Raw genomic sequence first — 11,391 nt, forward strand, 5'->3', positions numbered from 1 at the left:
GAAGCTCACAGGGCTATAGTGCCACTAACAAAAGTCAACTACCCACAAAACAACAGGGAAAGAAGGCTGCCTACGATAGACAGCTGTCCCTGATTGAGAACCATACCCGGCTAAAACATAGAAGCACAAACCTAAAAAAAACATAGAATGCCCACCCAAATCGCACCCTGACCAAACCGAAATAGAGACATAAAAGGATCTCTCAGGTCAGGGCGTGACATCAACAGTAGATGGTGCCAGGACAACAACTTCTCACTCAACGTGATCAAGACAAAAGGAGATGATTGTGGACTACAGGAAAAGGAGGACCGAGCACGCCCCCATTCTCATCAACGGGGCTGTAGTGGAGCAGGTTAAGAGCTTCATGTTCCTTGGTGTCCACATCACCAACAAACTAACATGGTCCAAGCACATCAAGACAGTCATGAAGAGGGCACGGAAAAACGTATTCCCCGTCAGGAGACAGAAAAGATTTGGCATAGGTCCTCAGATCCTCAAAAGTTTCTACAGCTGCACCATCGAGAGCATCCTGACTGATGCATCACTGCCTGGCATGACAACTGCTTGGCCTCCGACCGCAAGGCACTACAGAGGGTAGTGCGTACGGCCCAGTATATCACTGGGGCCAAGCTTCCTGCCATCCAGGACCTCTATACCAGGCGGTGTCAGAGGAAGGCCTTAAAAATTGTTAGACTCCAGCCACCATAGTCATAGACTGTTCTCTGTGCTACCGCACGGGAAGTGGTACCGGTGCGCCAAGTCTAGGTCCAAAAGGCTTCTTAACAGCTTCTACCCAAAAGCCATAAGACTCCTGAACAGCAAATCAAAGGGCTACCCAGACACTTTGTTTACACTGCTGCTACTCTGTTTATTATCTATGCACAGTCACGTTACCTCTACCTGTATGTACATTTTACCTCAATTACCTCGACTAACCGGTGTCGCCGCACCTTGACTCTGTACCGGTACCCCTTGTATATTGCTATTTTACTGCTGCTCTTTAATTATTTGTTACTTTTATTTTCACTTTGTTTTTACTTATCTATGTTTTACTTAACACACATTTTTGGTTAAGGGCTTGTAAGTAAGCATTTCACTGCATTTCACTGTACACCTATTGTATTTGACGCATGTGACAAATAACATTTGATTTGATGTACCGAGATATACAGTACCAGTTAAAGGATTGGACACACCTACTCATTCAATGGTTTTCTACATTGTAGAATAATAGTGAAGACATCAAAACTATGAAATAACAAATAAGGAATCATGTAGTAACCAAAAAAGTGTTAAACAAATCAAAATATATTTTATATTTGAGATTATTCAAAGTAGCCACCCTTTGCCTTGATGACAGCTTTGCACACTCTTGGCATTCTCTCAACCAGCTTCATGAGGTAGTCACCTGGAATGCATTTCAATTAACAGGTGTGCCTTATTAAAAGTTAATTTGTGGAATTTCTTTCCTTCATAATGTGTTTGAGCCAATCAGTTGTGTTGTGACAAGGTAGTGGTGGTATACAAGTCCATAAAAGACCAAGTCCATATTATAACAAGAACAGCTCAAATAAGCAAAGATAAATGACAGTCCATCATTACTTTAAGACATGAATGTCAGTCAATCCGAAAAAAAGTTCAAGAACTTTGAAAGTTTCTTCAATGTGCAGTCGCAAAAACCATCAAGTGTTATGATGAAACTGTCTCTCATGAGGACCACCACAGGAAAGGAAGACCCAGAGTTACCTCTGCTGCAGAGGATAAGTTCATTGGAGTTACCAGCCTCAGAAATTGCAGCCCAAATAAATGGCTGTGATGGGAGAAAACTGAGGATGGATCAACAACATTGTAGTGACTCCATAATAATGACCAAATGAAGAATAAAAATATACAGATAAAAAACATTGCAAAATAACTGTATGCAAAAAGGCACTAAAGTAATACTGCAAAAAAACATGGAAAATTAATACTTTTGGCCTAAATGCAAAGCCATATATTTTTGGGAAATCAAACACATCACTAAGTAGCTGCCTCCTTATTTTTCAAGCATGGTTGTGGCTGCATCGTGGTACAGTAAGGAAAAGGGAGTTTTTCAGAATGAAAAGAAACGGGAGCTGCGCACAAATACAATCCTTGAGGAAAACCTGCTTCAGTATGCTTTATACCAAATACTATTAGAGGAATTCACCTTCCAGCAGGACAATAACCCCAGGTACAAAGTCAAATGTACACTGTATTTGCTAACCAAAAAGACAGTGAATGTTCCTAAGTGGCCGTGTTATAGTTTTGACTTAAATCTGCTTAGACTGGCCTCTATGCGGGTGCCTGCAAATCACTAAGCCCGTCACGGGGTGTGTGGATCAAAACTTTCTGAGTGGTCAACACCTTTAATCTTGATGCAATCTGTTACTATATCATAAATAAAAAATGACATATCTATTTTAATACATACTAGCTCAAAGCACTGCTAATCATTGAAAATGACAAATTACCCAATGGATCGTGATAATTTTCTGGTTTAAAAAAAGTGCAGTACAAAAAGTCGTTTGAGGGAAGGGGGTGCTGTGATTTTTTTTCTCCACTGCAGGGTCCACTAATACAGGACTAGTAAATGCCCAGTGCACTCCTTTGGTGAAAAACCAAAGTGTATTTGTATTTGAGTGTTTACCAGCATTTGCAACTTGAGTCTAATAATTATCTGTAAAAAAAACAGTTAATCTGATAATACTTGTGGAATCTGATAATACTTGCTTGATATGTTTTCCATTTTCTTGAAATACTTTGCAAATGCAACTTATTTCTATGTGTAAACGGAAATGGTCTATTGCTTCCTTTGACATTTTAGTAGATGTTCTTATCCAGAGCAACTGACAATAGTGATTACAACACATTTTCATACTTTTTCATACTGGTCCCCCTTAGGAATCAAACCCATAACCCTAGTGTTGCAAGTGCCATGCTCTACCAACTGAGCCTCATCACCACATGATGTCACAATGTACTAAATTACTGTACTGTGCATGGTTTTTCTTAATGGTGATGGAAAGTCTACAGGTACCAAACCTAGATGACCAGCATTTGTACGATACAGTAATGTGCAATTACATTAAGTGGTTTGTAAGGATGGTAAATTAATACTGCACAAAAATGGTTGTTTTTCATGTTATTTGACCAAGAAAAATATTGACTTTGATGTGGATGTTTTGTGTCTGTGCACATAACTTTGCACCTTTTCGGAAAGTATTCAGACCTGTAACGGCTGTCGTGGGTTGAAGAAGGTGAGGACCAAGGTGCAGCGTGGTACGTGTTCATTTTTTATTATGAATTGAACACTGAATGGAAAAACAACAAAAGAGAATGAAACAAAGAGTTCTGTCTTGTACTGACTACAAAAACAGAAAACAACTACCCACAAACACAGGTGGGAACAGGCTACCTAAGTATGGTTCTCAATCAGAGACCACGATTGACAGCTGCCTCTGATTGGGAACCATACCGGGCCAAAAGCAGAAATACAAAACATAGAACAAAAACATAGAATGCCCACCCCAACTCACGCCCTGACCAAACTAAAATAGAGACATAAAAAAGGAACTAAGGTCAGGACGTGACAGGACCCCTTCACTTTTCCACATTTTGTTACGTTACATACAGCCTTATTCTAAAATTGATTAAATTGTTCTTTCCCCCTCATCAATCTACACACAATACCACATAATTACAAAGCAAAAACAGGTTTTTATAAATGTTTGCAAATGTATAAAAATATATATACACATATATTAAATGTAAATTGTGTGTAGATTGATGAGGACATTTATTTATTTAATACATTTTAGAATAAGGCTGTAACATAACAAAATGTGGAAAAGTGGAAGGGGTCTGAATACTTTCCGAATACACTGCATCTAATTAATCAGCTGTTGCCTAATTTTTAGGACGTAAGTATTGGTATTCGACCAAGGCCAGTGTAAGAATTTGCTGTTTCAGTATAAAAAGGACAAGCCACTTGTGAAGACAAGCCACATGTGAAGGGTCACTTTCACATGAGCTGCAAAGTAGCCATGTAATATATGAGTTCCATCCCTGTATGGCTGGGACTCAAACCCTAGTCAAAGGACACTTGAAACTAGCATGCCAACCACTGGAAGAGCACAGTGAGTGTAGGAGAATGAAGCAAATCAGCGCAAAATTGTAAGAGATCCTTTAAAATATAGATCTATTCATGATAGACAGGAGGAGACACTACTTCAAGTCTCTTTTACTCATGTCTCTCTATTATATCACGCAATTTATACCATTTATAAAACGTTCACCCACGACTGCGTGGCCAAGCTCGCCTCCAACTCAATCATCAAGTTTGCAGACAACACAGCAGTAGTGGGCTTGATCACCAACAACGACGAGACAGCCTACAGGGAGGAGGTGATGGCACTCGGAGTGTGGTGTCAGGAAAACAACATCTCACTCAATGTCAACAAAACAAAAGGAGATGATCGTGGACTTCAGGAAACAACAGAGGGAACACTCCCCTATCCACATCAACAGAACAGCAGTGGAGAAGGTGGAACGTTATAATTCCTTGGTGTACACATCACAGACAAACTGAAAAGGTCCACCCCACAGACAGTGTGGTGAAGTAGGCGCAACAGCGCCGAATCAACCTCAGGAGGCTGAAGAAATTTGGCTTGGCCCCTAAGACCCTGACAAACTTTTACAGATGTACAATTGAGAGCATCCTGTCAGGATGTATCACAACTGCACCGTCCAAAACGTCAGGGCTCTCCAGAGGGTGGTGCGGTCTGCACAACGCATCACCGGGGGCAAACTACATGCCCTCCAGGACACTTACTGCACCCGTTGTCACAGGAAGGCCAAAAAGATCATCAAGGACAACAACCACCTGAGCCACTGCCTGTTCACCGCACTACCATCCAGAAGGCGAGGTCAGTACAGGTGCATCAAAGCAGGGACCGAGAGATTGAAAAACAGCGAGAGATTGAAAAATTGAAAAATTGAAAAATCAGACTGTTAAACAGCCGTCACTAACACAGAGAGGCTGCTGCCTACATACAGACTTGAAATCATTGGCCACTTTAATAAATAGATCACTAGTCACTTTAATAATGCCACTTTAATAATGTTTACATATCTTGCGTTACTCATCTCAAATGTATATACTGCATTTTATACCATCTATTGCATCTTGCCTATGCCGCTCGGTCATCGCTCATCCATGTATTTAAATGTATATATTCTTATTCCATCCCTTTACTTAGATATGTGTGTATAAGGTAGGTGTGGTAGAATTGTTAGATATTACTGCACTGTCTAAGTAGAAGCACAGGCCTTTCGCTACACTCACAATAACATCTGATAACCATGTGTATGTGACCAATAAAATGTGAAAAATAAGCTAAAAAAAAAAAAATGTGAACATTTTACAAATTATCCAATGGATTATGATCATTTTCGTGTAAAAAAAAAAAAAAAGTGGAGGTGCTAAAACAAATTTGCACTCCCTGTTTTAATTTGCACTATGGCTCATGCGGCCAAGTGGACACAAGGCTGTTTGGATCATCTCAGTCACAGGAATAGCTTTGCAGCCGTTTCTGATTAATAAACAATGCCATGCTGGTGGGTGGTAACATTCAAATAAAGCCCAGGCTTAAAAAGAAACGCAGGCTGAAAATAATTTGTATGTCATACTGTTTCATCAGGAAAAGACACCGCATTCACACGGTTTTGCAGCCCAAATACATCATGCTTTGGACTAAAACGATGACATATTGACTTAAATCGTTAAAATCCTTAAATGCTCTGGCCATCGTCTCTCAGTCGAAAGAAAATGGATTTCCCCTGGTGTGGGCTTTTAAATAAATAAATCAATGTAGGGTGCAGGTTGTGTACTGTACATAGCCTACAGCCCTCTAAAGAGGAATGGGAGGTGTTTGGCAAGAAGGATGGAAGGCTCCCAGCTGTCGTTGTGCCAATTGACCCCACATGTCCTTAGCCAAGTCTAGCTAGGGGGAGGGCATACATGTCGAGAACATCCTGTTTCTTGATGTTGCATTCAGACCAACCCGTGACCCAAATACCATAACGCTCCGAACATACCTGCACGTGGGTTCAGTGCTGTGGCAGTAAATAACATTACAAAGTTAAAGATTGCCCCTCACAGAGGGCCATATTAACATGGGAAACGCAGTGCAGCTGAGCGCAACAGCACATCATCAATCAAGATGTAGATCTCAAGTTGATCCTGCATACAGAACCCATCGGCTTTGACAACAAAAATGTATGAACTCCTGGGCGGCACTTTGTTAGTATCAGGGAAAGGCTGCTTGCTACTGCTTGACTTAGGGCTGGCTCTATTCAATCAGATCCGCTTTAGCTGACATCAGCGTAGTGGTGTCAGAGGTGGAACTGGGTCATCCTATGAATTATTGACCAGCTATTTAAAAAAAAAAAAATACATTGTTTTTTTTGTAACCACAACTTAGCCAGATAGTTATTAATAACCCGTTAATGTATATCAACATAAATGACAGCTTAATATATTTTTATAGTTTTACTACATAAAGAAAATGTGTTGCCTTTTTGTCAATGATGTTACCTATATTTTAATGAGAATTCAGACTTTCCAGAATGTAATTTGACAATTTCATTGACATATATAATCAAAGACAGAAAGGGATCATTCATGATAATATTAAGAGTAACCATTTTCTTTAAACAAAACACGTTTCTATAATAACACCAGTGATAGTAATACCAGTACCTGTCACGACGTCCTGACCTTAGTTCCTTTTTTATGTCTCTATTTTGGTTTGGTCAGGGCGTGAGTTGGGGTGGGCATTCTATGTTTTGTTCTGTGTGTTGTATTTCTATGTGTTTGGCCTGGTATGGTTCCCAATCAGAGGCAGCTGTCAATCGTTGTCTCTGATTGAGAACCATACTTAAGTTGCTCTTGCCCACATGGGTTTTGTGGGTAGTTGCTTTCTGTTTTTGTGTCTGCACCAGACAGAACTGTTTCGGTTGTTCTCGCTGTTGTTTTGTTAATCAGTGTTCAGTTCCATTATTAAAATGACGAACACGTGCTGCGCTTTGGTCCTCACCTTCTTCCACCAACGGCAGTTACAGTACCCAGACAACTTATATTAAAACCATAGGAGGCTGCTGGGGGGGGGGAGAACAGGTCATAATAATGGCCAGAATGACGCGTGAATGGAATGGCATCAAAACACCTGGAAACCACTACTTGATGTATTTGATACCATTCCACTTATCCCGCTCCAGTCATTACCATGAGCCCGTTCTCCCCCACTAAGGTGCAACCAACCTCCTGTTATTAAAACCAGTAGGAACAGTAACACTAGTTACTGTAACACCAGTAACAAATCAGCAGAAAGTAGCTCAAAACACACTTCTTAAATTGTAAATAAATCACTTAATCATGTGATCAATTATTTTAATCACATTTCCTTTTCCCCTTACAATGAACTGTGTAATATCAATGACACATAAATCAAATCAAATCAAATTTTATTTGTCACATACACATGGTTAGCAGATGTTAATGCGAGTGTAGCGAAATGCTTATGCTTCTAGTTCCGACAATGCAGTAATAACCAACGAGTAATCTAGCTAACAATTCCAAAACTACTACCTTATACACACAAGTGTAAAGGGATAAAGAATATGTACATAAAGATATATGAATGAGTGATGGTACAGAGCGGCATAGGCAAGATGCAGTAGATGGTATCGAGTACAGTATATACATATGAGATGAGTATGTAAACAAAGTGTCATAGTTTAAAGTGGCTAGTGATACATGTATTACATAAAGATGCAGTAGATGATATAGAGTACAGTATATACATATACATATGAGATAAATAATGTAGGGTATGTAAACATTATAGTAAGTAGCATTGTTTAAAGTGGCTAGTGATATATTTTACATCAATTCCCATCAATTCCCATTATTAAAGTGGCTGGAGTTGAGTCAGTGTGTTGGCAGCAGCCACTCAATGTTAGTGGTGGCTGTTTAACAGTCTGATGGCCTTGAGATAGAAGCTGTTTTTCAGTCTCTCTGTCCCAGCTTTGATGCGCCTGTACTGACCTCGCCTTCTGGATGATAGCGGGGTGAACAGGCAGTGGCTCGGGTGGTTGTTATCCTTGATGATCTTTATGGCCTTCCTGTGACATCGGGTGGTGTAGGTGTCCTGAAGGGCAGGTAGTTTGCCCCCGGTGATGCGTTGTGCAGACCTCACTACCCTCTGGAGAGCCTTACGGTTGTGGGCGGAGCAGTTGCCGTACCAGGCGGTGATACAGCCCGACAGGATGCTCTCGATTGTGCATCTGTAGAAGTTTGTGAGTGCTTTTGGTGACAAGCCAAATTTCTTCAGCCTCCTGAGGTTGAAGAGGCGCTGCTGCGCCTTCTTCACGATGCTGTCTGTGTGGGTGTACAGTTTGTCTGTGATGTGTACGCCGAGGAACTTAAAACTTACTACCCTCTCCACTACTGTTCCATCGATGTGGATAGGGGGGTGTTCCCTCTGCTGTTTCCTGAAGTCCACAGTCATCTCCTTAGTTTTGTTGACGTTGAGTGTGAGGTTATTTTCCTGACACCACACTCCGAGGGCCCTCACCTCCTCCCTGTAGGCCGTCTCGTCGTTGTTGGTAATCAAGCCTACCACTGTTGTGTCGTCCGCAAACTTGATGATTGAGTTGGAGGCGTGCGTGGCCACGCAGTCGTGGGTGAACAGGGAGTACAGGAGAGGGCTCAGAACGCACCCTTGTGGGGCCCCAGTGTTGAGGATCAGCGGGGTGGAGATGTTGTTACCTACCCTCACCACCTGGGGGCGGCCCGTCAGGAAGTCCAGTACCCAGTGGGACAGGGCGGGGTCGAGACCCAGGGTCTCGAGCTTGATGACGAGTTTGGAGGGTACTATGGTGTTAAATGCTGAGCTGTAGTCGATGAACAGCATTCTCACATAGGTATTCCTCTTGTCCAGATGGGTTAGGGCAGTGTGCAGTGTGGTTGAGATTGCATCGTCTGTGGACCTATTTGGGCGGTAAGCAAATTGGAGTGGGTCTAGGGTGTCAGGTAGGGTGAAGGTGATATGGTCCTTGACTGGTCTCTCAAAGCACATAATGATGACGGAGGTGAGTGCTACGGGGCGGTAGTCGTTTGGCTCAGTTACCTTAGCTTTCTTGGGAACAGGAACAATGGTGGCCCTCTTGAAGCATGTGGGAACAGCAGACTGGGATAGGGATCGATTGAATATGTCCGTAAACACACCAGCCAGCTGGTCTGCGCATGCCCTGAGGGCGCGGCTGGGGATGCCGTCTGGGCCTGCAGCCTTGCGAGGGTTAACACGTTTAAATGTTTTACTCACCTCGGCTGTAGTGAAGGAGAGGCCGCATGTTTTGGTTGTGGGCCGTGTCAGTGGCACTGTATTGTCCTCAAAGCGGGCAAAAAAGTGATTTAGTCTGCCTGGGAGCAAAGCATCCTGGTCCGTGACTGGGCTGGTTTTCTTTTTGTAATCCGTGATTGACTGTAGACCCTGCCACATACCTCTTGTGTATGAGCCGTTGAATTGCGATTCTACATTGTCTCTATACTGACGCTTAGCTTGTTTGATTGCCTTGCGGAGGGAATAGCTACACTGTTTGTATTCGGTCATGTTTCCGGTCACCTTGCCCTGATTAAAAGCAGTGGTTCGCGCTTTCAGTTTCACGCAAATGCTGCCATCAATCCACGATTTCTGGTTTGGGAATGTTTTAATCGTTGCTATGGGAACGACATCTTTAACGCACGTTCTAATGAACTCGCTCACCGAATCAGCTTATTCGTCAATGTTGTTGTCTGACGCAATACGAAACATATCCCAGTCCACGTGATGGAAGCAGTCTTGGAGCGTGGAATCAGATTGGTCGGACCAGCGTTGAACAGACCTCAGCGCGGGAGCTTCTTGTTTTAGCTTCTGTCTGTAGGCAGAGAGCAACAAAATGGAGTCGTGGTCAGCTTTTCCGAAAGGAGAGCGGGGGAGGGCCTTATATGCATCGCGGAAGTTAGAATAGCAATGATCCAAGGTTTTACCAGCCCTGGTTGCGCAATCGATATGCTGATACAATTTAGGGAGTCTTGTTTTCAGATTAGCCTTGTTAAAATCCCCAGCTACAATGAATGCAGCCTCAGGATATATGATTTCCAGTTTGCAAAGAGTCAAATAAAGTTTGTTCAGAACCATCGATGTGTCTGCTTGGGGGGGAATATATGATGTGATTATAATCAAAGAGAATTCCCTTGGTAGATAATGCGGTCGACATTTCATTGTGAGGAATTCTAAATCAGGTGAACAGAAGGACTTGAGTTCCTGTATGTTGTTGTGACCACACCACGTCTCGTTAACCATAAAGCATACGCCCCCGCCCCTCTTCTTACCAGAAAGATGTTTGTTTCTGTCGGCACGATGCGTGGAGAAACCAGCTGGCTGCACCGACTCCGATAGCGTCTCTCGAGTGAGCCATGTTTCCGTGAAGCAAAGAACGTTACAGTCCCTGATGTCCCTCTGGAATGCTACCCTTGCTCGGATTTCATCAACCTTGTTGTCAAGAGACTGGACATTGGCGAGTAGTATGCTAGGGAGTGGCGCGCGATGTGCCCGTCTCCGGAGCCTGACCAGAAGACCACTTCGTTTGCCTCTTTTACGACGTCGTTGTTTTGGGTCGCAGGCTGGGATCCATTCCGTTGTCCTGGGTGAAAGGCAGAACACAGGATCCGCTCCGGGAAAGTCATATTCTTGGTCGTACTGATGGTGAGTTGACGCTGCTCTTATATTCATTAGTTCTTCTCGACTGTATGTAATAAAACCTAAGATGACCTGGGGTACCAATGTAAGAAATAACACGTAAAAAAAACAAAAAAACTGCATAGTTTCCTAGGAACGCGAAGCGAGGCGGCCATCTCTGTCGGAGCCGGAAGTTACCTTTGCATGAAATTACAAAATGAATCATCAAATTGCTAACATTTGAAGAGAGCGCAGACTCGACATGTGTCACGCCCTGACCTTAGAATTATTTGTTTAATTTATTATTTTGGTTTTAGGTCAGGGTGTGACATGGGTGATGTATGTGTTTTTGGCCCTGCCTAGGGGTTTTGTATGTTAATGGGTGTTTACTAGTCTAGGTGTTATGTATGTCTATTGTTGCATAGATTGGTTCTCAATTAGAGGCAGCTGTTTATCGTTGTCTCTGATTGGGAACCATATTTAGGCAGCCATATTCCTTGGGTATTTCGTGGGTTATTGTTAGTTGCCTGTGTCTGCACTTGTTTATAAATATATATATATATATATATATATATATATATATATATAT

Source organism: Oncorhynchus mykiss, chromosome 8, assembly GCF_057628025.1.
Source record: "Oncorhynchus mykiss isolate SJ-2025 chromosome 8, ASM5762802v1, whole genome shotgun sequence".
NCBI classification, from domain to species: Eukaryota; Metazoa; Chordata; class Actinopteri; order Salmoniformes; family Salmonidae; genus Oncorhynchus; species Oncorhynchus mykiss.